This window comes from Telopea speciosissima, chromosome 6, assembly GCF_018873765.1.
Source record: "Telopea speciosissima isolate NSW1024214 ecotype Mountain lineage chromosome 6, Tspe_v1, whole genome shotgun sequence".
NCBI lineage: Eukaryota > Viridiplantae > Streptophyta > Magnoliopsida > Proteales > Proteaceae > Telopea > Telopea speciosissima.
In genome coordinates, this window is record NC_057921.1 from 20,311,130 (window position 1) to 20,327,344 (window position 16,215).

Consider the following 16,215-nt stretch of genomic DNA (forward strand, 5'->3'; position numbering starts at 1 on the left):
CTATTGATCTTTACCCTGTTGGTGGTGTTCCTGGCTAGTAAAGTCCAAGACACCTTGGGTACTGCCTTGGGATGCCTTAGATCTCACATGCAAACGTATTGCATGCAAGATCTAAGCTATGTAACATGATTTCAAATGCTGTTTTACATCTGAGACTGAGACTAGTCTCTGTGCCAGGCTGCACTGCCCATTTGCACCCAGAACAGGCAATCTGGGTACGGAACCTTGCATGCAAGTTGATCCATTCTTAGCTTTGTGTAGGAACAGCTTCCTACCATGATTGTACATGTAAATCTAGCCTTACATGCAGCCCTAGCCATAGCTCTAAGCTGGAACACAGCCTGGGCTGCTGTTCTCTGAGCTATCTGGACAGCTCCTGGCTTCCAAATGGAGGAACCAAGTCATGAACCATGGGAACCATTGGATTCCACTCCAAATGGGGTCCATAACTATCCTACATGCAATCCAGGTCGACCTCACGGCTGCCCATGTAGCAAAATCCAAACCAGGCTTGTTCACACCTCAAACAGGCTCTGGGCGATTGGCCCAATGACCCAGTAAATTGCCCAGAGAATTAATTTGGGCTGTACTGTTGTCCTACCTCTATGGGCCTTCACCAGTGAGTTATACACAGTGTGAGGAGGTGATAAATGACTAAAATACCCCTCTTCATATCTGATCAATGTTATCCATACCTTGGGTACCCAAGTGGGCCCCATAGGGCTTGGTAACCATGCCAGGGATGGTCCAGCTGAACTGCTGACCTGAGGACTATTTTGTATGAATGTCAAGACCATGTGCAACTGATTATACTACCATATACCTAATCTGATCCTATTTCACATCTCTGGATGATGGATTGGGACATGGACCTGAAAGCCCAGTGTAAGACCTGGAGAATTCCAAGTAACACCAGATTGAACACCGAGTCAGACCTGTTAGCCTAGACCAACACTAGGTTATCCAAAATAGTTTTGAATATTAATTAACACATTTTTGATTTAATAAATTAGGATTTGATCCCACGCTCGAGGTGCATAGCCAAACACCGGCCGGAACTGAACCAACAATTGAACCAGTAGGACTAGACCAAGGTGAGTAAAATGTCATCGTGTATGTAAATGTGACATAACTAATATGCTGAAATGAATTATAACATATTGATATTGTGTTGTTTACTTATTTCATAAATCTTGAAATTTGAAAACAAGAATGTGTTGACTGCTAGAATCTATAGATGAATATTGTATGTTGTATGTGATTGTTAGACTAGATGCCATGGCCGGCTTGGAAATGGGGCCTGTGATAACCTGTAGAATGGGATACGGTTGAGACCACCCGACTCATACGATGCCGTATAGACATATTGGGCTAGAGTTTCATCACCTGTGCTACGTACCCTTGCCAACAAGGGTTAAGGTGTTGGATGCCTGTGGGAGTGACCATATGAATGAGAAAAGAAAAGAAAAGAAAAGAAAAAGAAAAAGAAAAAGAAAAGAAACGAAAAGAAAAAAAAGAAAGAAATGTTATTGCACCGAAAAGGTGATTATGGCCTATAAGCCAGAGAAAAGAAAAGTGATGAAAATGATGGATGCCTCACAGGTTAATCACAGAAGGCCGGTCGGGCTGACCTTGGTGACAGCTGCGGAAGCTGATCGGTCCTCTCGGACAACTCAATGGGTATATCACGGGAAGGGGTTAAAAGCCCACACTAGGGATACATGTATTGGGGATTGTAGTGGCACTAACCTGCTTTAGTTGTGATGTTGGGTGGCTAATTAAATAAAATGAACTGCACCTCATGTAGGACTTATATGTTTGTGATTGCATGTGCATGCATGGTGATGTATTTCATTCACGGGCTCGGTGGAGCTCACACTCTGTTACATATGTTTTTATGTTAGATGATCCTACATGTGGATGTCACTGTGGCGGGGAGGCATATTACCCAGAGGAGAGCCATGGTGGTTATGACTATATTGGTGTGGACCCGAACGGAGGACATACCATTGGTGCGTGTGTTCTCGGTGATAGTTGAGGATGACCCGTGAAGGATGTTGCTGCTGACTTTTATTTTGGGGACTCCTTTTTATTTTTGACAGAGTTTTTCCCCATTTTACTTTTTCAATTTATTTTTTGTGGGGCTCGGGTTACCCTGCCCTGTATATATTTCTTTTGTTTAAAAAACTGTATATGGTAGAGATAGGTGCTGCTATTTTCTTTATGGGTGTGAGAGAGGGAATGAACAAACTTAGTATTGTATATATTTTCATTACATGTATTGCTACTCTTTCTTTTAAATGTTTTAATGTAAATATAGCTTTCTGTAGCACTCTGAGTATTACATGATGTATTATGGTGAATGTGTGTGTCTGTGAATGGATTAACTACTTCTAGATCCGTGGGATTTGGCGGATTGCTGTCATGCAATTCGGGTCACCTACCTAATCCTCCCAGGGGATGGTTTGGGGTGTGACAAAACCTATGGATGATTTGGGTTTTCAAGAACTAAATGATATCGGTCTGGGTGACTGATCTAATGGGTACGGCTTCCGCCCATTTAGTAAAGTAGTCAGTTGCCATAATTGAAACAATGTCCCCTTTGTGGCTGCGGATGTTACAAGCCCGCTTGATAACCTTATGAGAAACAGTTTTTGGTGTTTTTTCATTCTGAGAAATGAAAAACACCCAAAAACCGCTTGACAGAACAGTATTTTTTGTGACTATTTTTTGAAACATAAATCAAAATTTATGCTCCCTAGAAGACTTTTGACAGAACATTTCCAACATGTTTTGTCGTTTCTTGGCATAAATTTGCAAACTTGTTCCCAATAAAATAGAAATCTATACCTAACCACTCTTCCAACTCTCTCACAAGGTCGTCCTCTTTACTGGGAAACCCTAATGGATGCAAGCTTTGGTAGATCTGTAAGGTTATTAGGTACCCTCTTTCTCTCTCACTCTCTCGCGATCTCTGTCTTTCTCTCTCGCTCTCTTGTTGTCTCTGTCTTCCTCTCTCGCTCTATTGCTCTCTCTAACTTTCTCTGCCGTTCTCTTGCTCTCTCTGGCTTTGTGCCTTATTGGATCTGGGTTTTTTATGAACATTGAACATCTTCACCGTAAGGAGGGAGAGCATCTCTCAGTAGCCCTTTGTGGTTTCCCAAAGGAAGAACAATATATCACTTATATTTTACGTCTCTTGTGGCAGAGGGAAGTCAATACTTTCAATCCCAGTTTAGGATGCAACTTAAATTTAAGCAAGGGCCTGAATGAGGAATCTTTCGAATCTATATTTGTCATTCTTTGGGAAAAAATTCTCTCTTTTACACAACCGGGATATTCAAGTGATTTGGTCACTCAAACCAAATGTTTCTTTTCTCTAATTTGTTATTCTCAGCTTTATGATGTACTGAAGCCTAAAGACACTTGCCGTCATAAGCTTTAGGAAATCACTCACCCTTCAATATGTCTAAATACTGGTGACAAGCCTCAAAGAAGGAAAAGAGGATTTCTGCTTCCCCATGTGTGTCCAGTGTGCATGGCAAATGGGGAATTCATCAACCATCTTCTCATTTTGTCACAAGAGTACAGTTGGGTGGTTAATGAAATGATAATGATGAGGAAAATTCACGGGGGTTGGATGGTGCATATCTTTTGTGGCCTTCAGTTGACTCAGCTAATAGGGATTGAATAGAGGTTTTGAGGCCCTCTATAGATTCTCCCTAGATCATTATGGACTTGGGTTCCTCTCTCATGTTTACTCCCACAAGTTGAACTTCAGGTGCTGTGGAAATTTGGGTCCATTCTAGAAAACCTGTAACGTTCTCAGTCTTTTGTTGGTTAGATGGACTCAAAGATTGTGATTGGTTGAATCTCATTTGAAGGGGTTCAGCATGGAGAATTGGTAATCTTCTTAGATTTGTTTGCTCTTGACTTCCACAATGAATATCTTATTCTGGTTGACACAAAGATCAGATAGCTTTGTGGTTGATGATTCAGCCAAGGCTGCCAAGCCCAGGTTTCGTAGGGATTTGATGTACTTGGGGTTGGGGTGGGGCTTGACTCTTGTTATTGCATCAAGGTCTTTGTAAGGTAATGGCAGAGAAGGGAGGGCATCTGATTCAAACTGTGATCTTGACTAAATGGTGGCCAAGAAGTGATGAAGTTTATCAACCAAAAGCAATTCAGCCCTTTTTGTCATGATTGTTGCAAAAACCTAAGACTTTGGGCAGTTTCATTAGTTATTTCCAAGGCAAACAGTGACACAAGGTTTCAACCTTCTTCTTCAACCCACCCACAGTATCCAAGTAGGCCAAGAAGGGAAGTAATAATATCCAACTACTACTGCCCTTGGGTGGTATACATATGATGGTAAAACATTGGCTATCTTATAAGGTTGTCGGCACTGTATGCTCTGCTACTTTTGATAATGGCTTCCATATTTAATACCCTATTTTGGCTGCTATTCCTACTTTCATATATTTTATTTTAATCTTATTCCAGTCATTAAAAATGTCATTCAATTGTAATTTATGTTGCCTGTGATTGCTATGTTTTGAAGTTTGGTTTTAGACCTCAATTCATATGTATTCTTCTCCATTCACTTCAGATCTCTTCTTGCCATTTCCAATTAACCCATCCTGCTGTTTAACTCCATTGAAACCAGAGGGCTACTCGACCTTGAAATCAGCCCAGCTTACCCCTGGTTATTGAGATACTAACAATCTCCTATTTTGCCCTGGTTTCTGTTAAAATCCCTTACAGATCTGGTAATGACCTCTCCAACTTGAAAGCGCTAACTTTTGAATTAAATGCTATCAATATTAACAACAATCTCCCTACCCTGGGCTTTGCTTTGGGCTTTTATAACAGGAGTCTTATAAAATAACAATGTTTATTTTAACCTTTATTATCTAAAGTACATTATTCAAGACAAATATTATTAAAATTGGTCACATTACATGTTCCCAGAAATTGATTTTATCAAGCACCAATGGTGCTCCAATTGTCTTCTGGAAACGATTCCAGAACTAGTTTACCAAGTGGGTCAAAAATGGTTTCTCAGCATAGAAAATGAAAAAACTGTTTTTTTGTTTCTCAGCATATAACCAAAACAGAAACACCTGTAAGGTTATCATGTGGGCACTACCTTTTCCAATCAGATCCATGGCCCACCCTCTGAATGGCCATGGTTTCACTACTGGATTGAATTCCATGGTTGGGACCCGCAGTACTGGGCCATGCCTTTGGGAAGCTTGACATCCCTTGGCATATCTTACGCAGTATGTCATGATGGTGGGCCCGTAATACACATGCCATCTGATTAACCACCTCATTTTGAGGCCGACTTGGTGTGCACCACAAATTCCTTCATGAACTTCAGCCATTATTACCATTGACTCGCTGAGGCTGGCACATTTGAGCAACAGACTGTCTTTCCCCTTTTTAATGAGTTCCTCTCCATCCAAAATGTAGCTCAAAGCTCTACACCTAGTTCCCCTATCTGTATTAAGTCTAGGATCCCTCAGATACTGCACCACTGGCGTCCTCCAGTCAAGCTAGGTGTCTCCTACCTAGTTCACCTCCACTTGGTCTAGGTCGAGGACCGATGAGAACAACTATTTTTGTATCACAATGGTCTTCTCAAGACAATCTTCTGGGAAGCATAGATCTTATGTTGCCTGTGCTAAGCTATTGGCCATCTCATTCCTTAGATGGGGGATATACCTTACGTATACTTCATCAAATCGATCAACCAGATTGCATATCAGCCAATGATAGCGGACCAAGTGTTCGCTTTCACAGCAATATTCTCCTGCCAATTATTTAATCACCAACTGGGAATCTCCACTTATCTCTACCGATCGGTCCCCCACCGCGAAGAGGATCTTCATTCCTATAATGAGGGTCATATTCGGCCTGGTTATTAAAGTATGCAAAGCGCAAGTGCACCGCCAGCTGAATCTCCATCCTTTTTGGGGATTGAATGGCTATCACTGCCCTAACTACCTGGCTGGTCTTAGATCCGTCAAAAGATAGTAGCCATGGTGACATGGCGACATACATGATTTTCCATGCCCCGTCCTACACCTCGTCCCTAGAGATTGGGATGGGAGGATGATCAGCCAGGAAATCAGCCAACACCTGGCCCTTAACAGACTTCTGGGGAACATACTATAGGGCGAATTCCATTAGCACTAGTGTCCACTTCCTAATTTACCCTCTAGTGATTGGTCGAGTGACAATATACTTGATAACATCGGTCTGACATACCACTTCGACCGTGTGGGTAATAGATAATACCGTAGTTTTGAACAAGAAAAGAATAATGTCAAGCAGAGTTTCTCCATAGCAGTCTATCGTTGCTCAACCTCCATTAATGTCTGACTAAGGTAGAAGATGGCCTGTTCGACTCCTGCTTCATTATCTTATGCCAGTAAGCTCCCAATGGAATGGTCTGACATTAAAATGTATAATTTTAAGGGTATCCCCTTTCTTGGTGGTGTCAGCACAGGGGGTTTGGCAAGATACTCCTTGATTGCTTCAATCGCTTTCTGATTATTGGTAGTCCAATGGAAGTCTTCACCTACCTTCAACTTCAACAACGGGGAGAATGCCTTGGTCCGGCCAAACGAGTTAGAGATGAATTGTCGGAGGAAATTAACCTGGCCAAGAAATCTTTGTAACTCCTTTTTGTTGGTGGGTGGCTTCGCTTCTTTGATAGCCTTGGTCTTATTCTTGTCTACCTCAATCCCTTTTCAATGGACCAAGGACCACAAAAAGTTTTCGGCCGCCACCCCAAAGGCACACTTGAGGGGATTCATTTTGAGGTCGTGAAGCCTCATTCTTTCAAACACCTTTCTTAGGTGTGTGAGGTGTTCTTCCTCAACTTTTGACTTAATCACCATGTCATTGATGTAGACCTATGCAAACTTGCCAATTATATCATTAAAGATGGCATTCATGGCCCTTTGGTAAGTCGCACTGGATTTCTTCAGGTTGAACGACATAATGACCCATTCATAGGTCCTAAGTGCCCCTGGGCAACGGAACACCATCCTCGGCAAATCCTCTTCTTCTATGAATATCTGATTATATCCCGTGTGGCCGTCCATAAAAGACATTATCTGGTTATTAGATGCAGAGTCTACTAGTATGTTGGCTACGGGCATTGGGTACTCGCCCTTAGGAGTGGCTTTGTTAAGATCCCTAAAATCAATGCATACCCTTAGCTTGTCGTTTTTCTTGATGATCGGGACAATATTAGATAACCACTCCACATACTAGGCGGGTCTTATGATCTTGCCTTAAGCAGTTGCTCTATCTCATCCTTAACTTTTTGGACGACGTCCGACGCCATGCGCCTGGGCAACTATTTTACTGGTCTGCAGTTATCCCTGATAGGTAACCAGTGTTCAACCAGTTTTCGGTCCAATCCTGGCATCTCAGAATAATCCCAAGAAAAATAATCTTTAAATTCTTTAACAATTTTACAAGTTCAGTCTGAAATGAGACTACTAACAAAGATGGGATGCTTGTCCTCTTCAGTCCCTAAATTCATTTCTACCAATGCGTCTTGCACTTCGGCCAGCATCTCCTTCATTTTGGGTGGTGCAGGCCATAAATCCTCCATTCTAATTTCTCTCCTAAACCCTATTCCTCCTTTGGCCATTGCTTCAGCCACCAAGCTGTCTTCCTTCGACATCCTTCTCTCCAGACTGGACATAGCCAGCCTTTGAAGGATGTTTGTAACCATTTTATGGTTTGCTCTTATCATGGTTCCCTATTAGCATCTGATTTCCCGTCCTTGGTAGACAATAACCTCAGTGGTCCTGAAGTTCCCTTCATATGGATGGTTTCCTCCATTAAGGTAGCGTAAGTAACTAAGGAAGTTGGTCACCCATGTTCATCTAATCTCGCAAATCTGATAGGGCCAATTCGTCCTCCATACAAAATGGCGTCGACGTGATTTGCCTCTACAATAAAGGGCCTGCTATCGGCTGTGACTACCTTGATTTCCCCTCCGTCTTACCAAAAAATGAGAATCTGGTAGAGGAACGAGGGTACACAAGCATTAGCATGGATCCAATCTCGTTCGAGCAAGGCGTTGTAATGGGCTAAGGTATCCATGATGAAGAAAGCAGTCATGGAAACACATTCACCAATCCTTAATTCTATTAGAAGGACCCCTCTTGGTTTGGTAGCCCTGCCTAGGAAATTAGTTACGGATACCTCTGCTGGGATGAGGTCTGCTTCATACTTTTCCAGTCATCTCATCATTTTGGCCAGTAAGATGTTGACCGTGGCCCCATTGTCTACTAGAACTCGAGGCACAAGTTTGCCTTCCATATGAGAATGAGCGTACAAGGCTTTCAGGTGTTGGCACATCTCCTTGGAAGGTCTACCCATGCCATCTGGTACCATTTCTCAAACTATGGGGGTGTGGATTGTACATTTGGTTTCCCTAGTAATAACGGTTTGCATGCCCTCTGCTTGCTCCTCCTTCCCTTTGAGGGGAACAATCTCAATGTCCATAACCCCAGACGTCATCTCTTCCAGTACATCACCATCAAGCTGAGTTGTTTGACCTAGTTGGTACTCAAATATTTTGGCCAAGACGTAAACCATGGAAACCTGGACTTGTGTCTGAACAGACCCAAACAAACTCACGAAGTCCGAAAAGTCGGCCTCTTCTAGTTCGGCTTGTTCTCCTGTTTGCTCAACCTGTCCTGTTGCATGGTTGGCTTCCTGGTTCAAGGACTACTCCCCAGAGACCTCATAGTCGCTCTCTTCAGTCTTATAGTTAGATACGTCAGATTCTTGGACTGGTTTCTCCTCTTTAGGGTTTTTGGGGTCTCGGCTCAGTTTTAGAGCCTTTGAGGTTGGTCGGATCTTGGTCACTGTATTCGTGGTCAGGTCCCTTTTCGATACCCCTTGGGAACGTCTAATGGTAGCCTGTCTTTGATGCCAGCTTCTTCTTTGGTTCTGGTCATGTCAGTCCACTAGGGTTCAGCCAAAAACTTGAGATGGCAGGTAACGGCCAAATCTTCCCACTCCAACAACTTCAGCAGGACCGTTCTTGGCCTGACAATGACTTTTGTGTGATAACAGCCATGGGTGCCTATTGGACGTGCTGGCCCTAGTTGATCGTATGTCAGGGGTCGGCTGACTGATACCCTCCCCAAACGATCCTTGGCTAATGGCTGTGTTGAATACCTTTCCTCGCCTGGGTCCTGCTTGGTCCTGAGGCTCGAGGCCATCTATTGGCCTTGCCCCTCAAACCTTCTTGGGATGGTGAAGGTGCTTCCACTTTGGAGAATGGTCCATCTCACTTTCATGGTTGGCCTTCGATCAATCGTTTGCAATGAGTGCAAATGCCCCACTAGAAGGTCTATGGTTCTTTGGACACCAAAAGGGCAAGTCCATCGCTCCATTCCTTAAATGAACTGAAAGTTTCCGGACGTGCTATCCCTTTTCCTTTGTTGCCTTCCTAGGAGGCTTCCTCACATTCTATAGATATCTTGCATTGTTGGGCTTGCCTCTGGGCGACCTCAGATACTTTTGTTGTTGCTCTATCTAATTCTGGTATCCTTACAACCTTGGAAGAAATCGATACAGTCTGAGTAGTGTCACACCCCAAACCACCCCCTTGGAGGATTGGGTAGGTGACCCCAATTACATAACGGCAATCCACCAAATCCCATGGATCTAGAAGCAGTGCTTACGACCATGGAACCACAACCATCACTTAACCATAGGTAAGATCAGAGTGTCGCCATAACTACAATTTGATAAATAAAAGGAAGCGTAGCGATACGGGGAAACAGTGATAATATATACATATAAAAGTTTTACATTTTCCGCCAACCCACACACAAAGTAAACAAAGAAACAAAGCTGATAAGTACAGTACTACATACAAAGACATGTACAGGGTGAGCATACTCAACCCCAAAAAGGAAAAGTAAAAAAAAAACCACAACAACCAAGTCAGAACGGGGATAACTCCAGATAACCCAAAAAGGAGTCCCCAAGTCAAAAAGCTGTCACGAACACACTTCAATGGTCTTCATCAAAAACCACCAAAAATGTGTGCAGGATCGGTATGACCTCCATCGGGGTCCACACCAATATCATCGTAACAACCAAAAGTCTCCTCCTCGCGATGACCCGCCATGCCATAGTGGCATCCACCTGCAAAATCATCTAAGAAAAACATTGCACAACAGAGTGTGAGCCCCATCGAGCTCGTGAGCAAATAACATCAATCATGCATGCACATGCAATCACAATTCAAAATTCATATGATCCTACATGATATGCAAGTCCAGTTTAATTATTAGCCACCTAGCAATACAACTAAGTCAGGTCAGTGCTACTACAATCCCCAATACGTGAATCCCTGGTGTAGCCTTGGTTACCTCTTCTCGTGATACACCCATTGAGTTGTCGGAGAGGACTGGTCAGCTCTCGCATTCGTTCACCAAGGTCAGCCCAACCAGCCCTCTATGATTAACCCGCGGGTCAATCCATTTCTTTCTTTCTTTTCTTTTCTTTTCTGGCTTATAGCCCATATGCACCATTCCGGTTTTCTATTCATTTCATTCACCATTTCGGTGTTCTGTTCATTCCTTTTTCTCTTTTCTCATTTTTCTTATGGTCGCCCCCACAGGCATCCAACACCTTAACCCCTGTTGGCAAGGTTGTGTAGCACAGGTGATGAAACTCTAGCCTCATGTCTAGATGGCATCGTTTGAGTCAGGTGGTGTCAACACATCCTATACTACGGGCTACCACGGGCCTCATTTCCAAGCCGACTACGGCATCTAGTCTAACAATTACAATCATTATAGAAGAATTCACAATGTTAATCAATAGATAGTCATTATGCAGTGATTTGAGTAGTTTGAACAGAAGTAAATAACATAAATATTATATTCAATTCTTATTAGCCAGCATCAAATCATAATTACATATACACATATGATAGATTTATTCACTCACCTGCACTTGGCTCTAGGTATTCAGTCTCAATCTCAGTTCCAACAGTTGTCTGGCCGTTGACCTTGAGCATGGAATCAGGTCCTAGATGTAAATCAAAAGTTGTCATGTTAAGTTGTCAGTCTATCACTAGGAGTTCTAGGGTTACCCTAAACTTACTGGGTTGACCCGAGGTTCAGTTGGTTACACTTGGAATCATTGGGCCTTGCATTGGGACTCAGGTCATGTCCCGGTGCATCAACCAGTGTCAGTGGCTCAAAGGGATAAAATGGTCATTAATAAAATTTGCACCTAACCCTAGGTCCGAATATGCTCACAGTGCTGTCCACAGCTTGTCTATGCTGCAGGACCAAGCACAGTAGGGTTTCTTCTACCTACGGGGCCCACTAGGGTTCCAAAACATTTCCTAACAAAGGACAGATGTGGGGAAGGGCATTTTGGTAAACTTCCAACCTTCCCACAGTGTCCAGGGGGTCAGTGGGTATGATCCCCCAGGTCTGCCCACCAAAACAGCCAGTTTTACCTCACTGGGCGATGGCTCTGGGCCTTGCTGCATCGCCTAGTGGCTGTTCATTCGATGCAGGCTGAGTTTCCAAGGTGGGGCCTACAAGGCTGGGATCGGACCTAATCCTCTGCATGTCAGAGGGGTCTGCTAGCCCCTGACGTGGCCTACCTATTGGTCCAATTAGATCCTCCATCAGATCTACCATCAGACTGACAGTGGCTGCCCAAGCAGTCTAGATGAATAGTGTTCAGGGTTTTGGCTAGGCATGGGAGCTGGTTTTAGCCACATACAAGGCTGGAAATTCATGAATAATAAGGGTTCAAGGCTGCAACCACCTAGGGTTTGGTCACTGCAGCCTTGGCTCATACCCAGGGTTCCACATCACAGGGCAATAGGGCCAACTGGCAGTGCAGGTGGGCACAGCCAGGTTTCCGCCACAATAGCAACATAACTGAATATTTAAAATACATAAAAATTCTAGATCTTCCATGCACAAGGTCTGCATGGCAGATCTGGACCAGTACTGGGCAAACCCTAGCTGTTCTGGGCTGCCCAGGGAGCAAAAACACAATATACACAGAGAGGGAATGGGAACAACAGGTATGAATAGATGTTTTATACTTGAAATAGCCTAAGAAGAGGCTCGGTTGTAGGTTGGGGTGGCTGCAGCAGGTCCCCCCCCTTCTTTCCCTTCTTCCTCTTTCTTCTCCTTCGTCTTCTTCCTCTTATTTCTCTCTTCTTCCTCTTCTTTCTCTCTTCTTTCTCTCTTTTCTCTCTTTTATCTCTTATGAATTCTCAGCAGAGCAAGAGATCTAAATGAGCTCAGGCCTGCCTATTTATAGGCCCAAGACCAACTAAGGTCTGTTTGGCCACTAAGGCTCTTAAAAATCAATTTTTGAACTGATTTTGACTGATTCTGGGCTATCTGGTGGGGTCCACAGTGAACTGAGGTCATGAGGTGGTCCCTCAGACTCCCCTCTATCAGTGGAGGGTTCCCATGTCCATGTTCGGTGGTCCCCATAATTAAAATAATAAAAAATATGCAGAATTAGTAACTGGGTGATGTCACTAGGCCTTGCTGCATCGCCCAGTGCCATGGCCCAGAGAATTCCAGCAACTGAAACTCAAAGGGGCTTGCACAGGGGTTTGACCCTTGGTCAGGGTGTGGTCCCCACATGCCACCTAGGGACTTTTACATGATTTTCATAGGTGGGTCCCACCATTATAAGGAGGAGAGAGATTACCTGGGGTTCCAGCCATACATCAAGCTGTGAGCTGTGCAAGAGCAGGGGTCCACTGTCCATCTTCTCACAGGTATAAAAGAGGACATGCACAGGGTCTCCTCATTGATCCATGTCATTGGAGTGATGCTCCATAGTGATCCTGGTTTCCTGATCAGGGGTTCCTATCCTTGAACCAAAATTCCAGCTTGTCAGGTGCAAGGTTTGACAAGTAGGGCCTACCTTCGTCTTAAAGGGTGTGACCTACGGGTTTAGACTGCTCTTTTAGGCGATATTAACCTGCCCAATAAATTCGGGCTGTTTTGGTCTGCCGAAAACAACTGTAACACAGCCCAAGGGTTTGGCCATTTTTGACAGGTCGGCACTTATCATATTAATGGGAAAAGGACTTTCATCGACTAGCATCACCCCTTTCTCCTTTTCGGGAAACTTGATCCGCCCTTCCATGATGGCCTTCTGCAAAGCATTTCGCAAAACAACACAGTTAATGGTCATATGTGTGTGAGTATTACACCATTTACAATATTTCTGATCTTTGAGATAGCCACCTGCCGGTATCTGATGGCCTGGGGGCAATTTGATCTACTTATCTTTCAGAAATTGATCAAACATAAGCTCTACATTTGATATATCAAAGGAATATTTAATCCCGACATCAAAAGTCCGTTGAGGGGTTGGCTTTACCTATTCAGGTTGTCTATCGATCGTGGCCTCTTTAGTCAAAGCCTTGCAAATGTAAGGTTTTCATTCACCTATTTTAGCTACGTCGACCTTGCAATCCACGAAACCGACCACTTTATGTTCACAGCCCCTAGTAGTGGGTAACTGCCGGCGGCGGCATCCTTGTAATAGGTTCTGATGGAGGTTGCTTTTCTCTGATCGTCCTCCCTTAGCAGTGCCTTGTAAGGTGCTACATGGTCTACCAATTGGCCGAGATCCACAAAGTTCTGGCCAGCGAACCATTTTCTAAGTTCAAAGTGTAGGCCACCTAGCGCCATTTTTGCATACTCACTCTCACATAAGATGGTTAGGCAATTATACTTGGCCAACTTAAAGCGGTTGACGTATTTGTTCACAGTCTCACCTGGCTCCTGGCACATTCGGGCCTGATCCCCAATAGTGGTCTCCGGTTCAGTCCTATAGAATTGTGTGTGGAACAATTCTTTCGTCTCTTGCCAACTTTGGACTGAGTTTGCTGGTAAGTGGAAATACCACAAGAAGGCTGAGCCTGTGAGTGAATTGGGGAAGAGTCTAAGTTTAATAGGATCGTTTACCCCTAGGTTTCCATACTAGATAGTAAGTGCGATGTGTTCAATGGTGGACATATTGTCTTCATAGGAAAACTTAGTAAACTCTAGTATCTTCCAGTTTCTCTTGAGATCTATGTTGTCCAGGTGATCTGGGTAGCGTTTTTGTAAACAGGCCGCGTGACCAGCCTATAGGTAGGGTCTACACTATTCTGAATTAACCAGATTAATTCCTCAAAGTCAACTGTCAACCTGTTTGCTTAGGGTGGCCCCGGGTTCTCGGCCAATTGATCCCGGCCCCTATGGGCCCGTTGTAGGCCATGTAACCCGTGCCTGATTAGGAATATCCTCTGATCTGGAGACATATCCCGCCCCTCTTTAGCCTGGGTTAGGGAAGGGCATCCTAACCTAATTTTGATTATGGTACCCTCCCAAGGGGACAGTGTTTGCCCCTGTTACTATGGGGTTTAGACAGGTGCTTGCCCCTAGTAAACGGGTATTGATACTGGGGCCCAATTATGCCCCTGTAGACCCAAAGGAATTCATGGCTCCTAGAGGGACCATATTGGCCGTTTGGCCATCAAGGGTTGCTGGCCGATAGGTTGTGTTTGCCCCTGGCAGGGTCATGTAGGCCAGTACAGCCTATGTCCCTTCCATAGCTGCAAGATTGGTTGAGAAACCCATGGTGTTTGCTGGAATCCCAGTTCTATCCTGATACAGTGGGTTCCCATATGTCATCTGTTGCTCACCCAGCACTGCATCCCGGCTCGAGCTCCTGACAAACGCAGTTTGTTGACCGTGGCCTATCTGACCTGTGTCTAAATTAGGTCCAGCAACCTGGGAAGCCGCTGCCTCAAGGAGGAGAAATCCCAAGAGCTAGACTATCCCTGGTAGGGCTACTTGCCTCTAGGTTGTCAGGACCTTAATGAGTTGGTTGAAGCGAGTATCCTGACTACTAATGAAGCGGTCGAAACGAGTCTCCTGGTTTTCAGTGGCCTGGTTCTGCATGTTGATTAAGTGGTGGATATCCTTCGTGACCAGTCTAATAGCAGTCACTAGGTGTCTTATGTCTGCGGACATATGTTCAAGAGCGTTATGCATAGCCGCCACAAACTAAAGCGATAAGTCCTCGCTACTACCAGTGTCCTAAGAATCAGACCCTTTGGTCTCCTGGCCGTCCTTGCCGGCCAAAGGATTCACCATGTCATCTTTGATGACCACTTCCTTCCTGTTGTGGGTCTTTGCTGCTTTCTTCTTTGGTCCCATTATGATACCTAAGTCTATGAGGGTCCTACCAGGTGTGCCAAAATGTGTTGGTGGAAAAAATATCCAACAATCTCACAAAGTGGCGTAGAGGTGGAGTAGGTGTAGGCGTACTAGAACCTTTGACGCAGACTCAAATGGGCTGGATTATCTATTTGACTTTCCACCAGGGAATTAGGGCTCCCTCGTGCCTGAGTAATTCTAAGGACTTTTGGGTTAGACTTTGAAGGTAGCAGTCTCAATGGGACTTTAAACTACAGAGCAAAAGATTACCAACAAGAATTTATGTGATACGCAGAAGACAAACAAAGAATTTAGAGGAACTAATTAAATAATGGGAAATAAACAAGTTGATATCAGATCATACCATTCTACGAAGGTGGATAAATTCTTAATTCCTTACAATGGATAGTCCAATGACTGCAGCGTACATCTCCCAAAAGGATGAAAACGAAGAACAAACAAGTAAATGCCAAAAGTAACATGTTGAGTTGTTGTGTGTGTCTTATGAAATAGCTCCCTTAGCTTTTATAGATGGATCCAACAAGGACTCTGTCTAGCAGTTACAGCCGCCATTTCCTCTAGTGGCCTTTATGCCCTGTCTTCTTTGCTTGCCACGTAACCTTTTACCAAGGCATTTCCCTGAATGTGCTCTACTATTCAGCTAGAAATTGGGGAGCATCTCCCCTTGAACAGTTTTCTCTCAACCGTTTCCCTTTGACCTAGTCAGCCCATGCTACCCTCAACCAATGACGTGCCTGATTCATTATTAAGCATGAAACGGGTCCCAACAACAACCTATGTGCCACCATAACCGTCGTTCTATTCTTCGTTAGCCTATCAAGGGCTTGTTGAACAACACACTCAGATTTCACATCGAGAGCACTAGTGGCCTCATCAGTTAGCAAGATTTTTGGGTTCTTGAGAATAGCTTTGACCATGGCAACCTGTTGCTTCT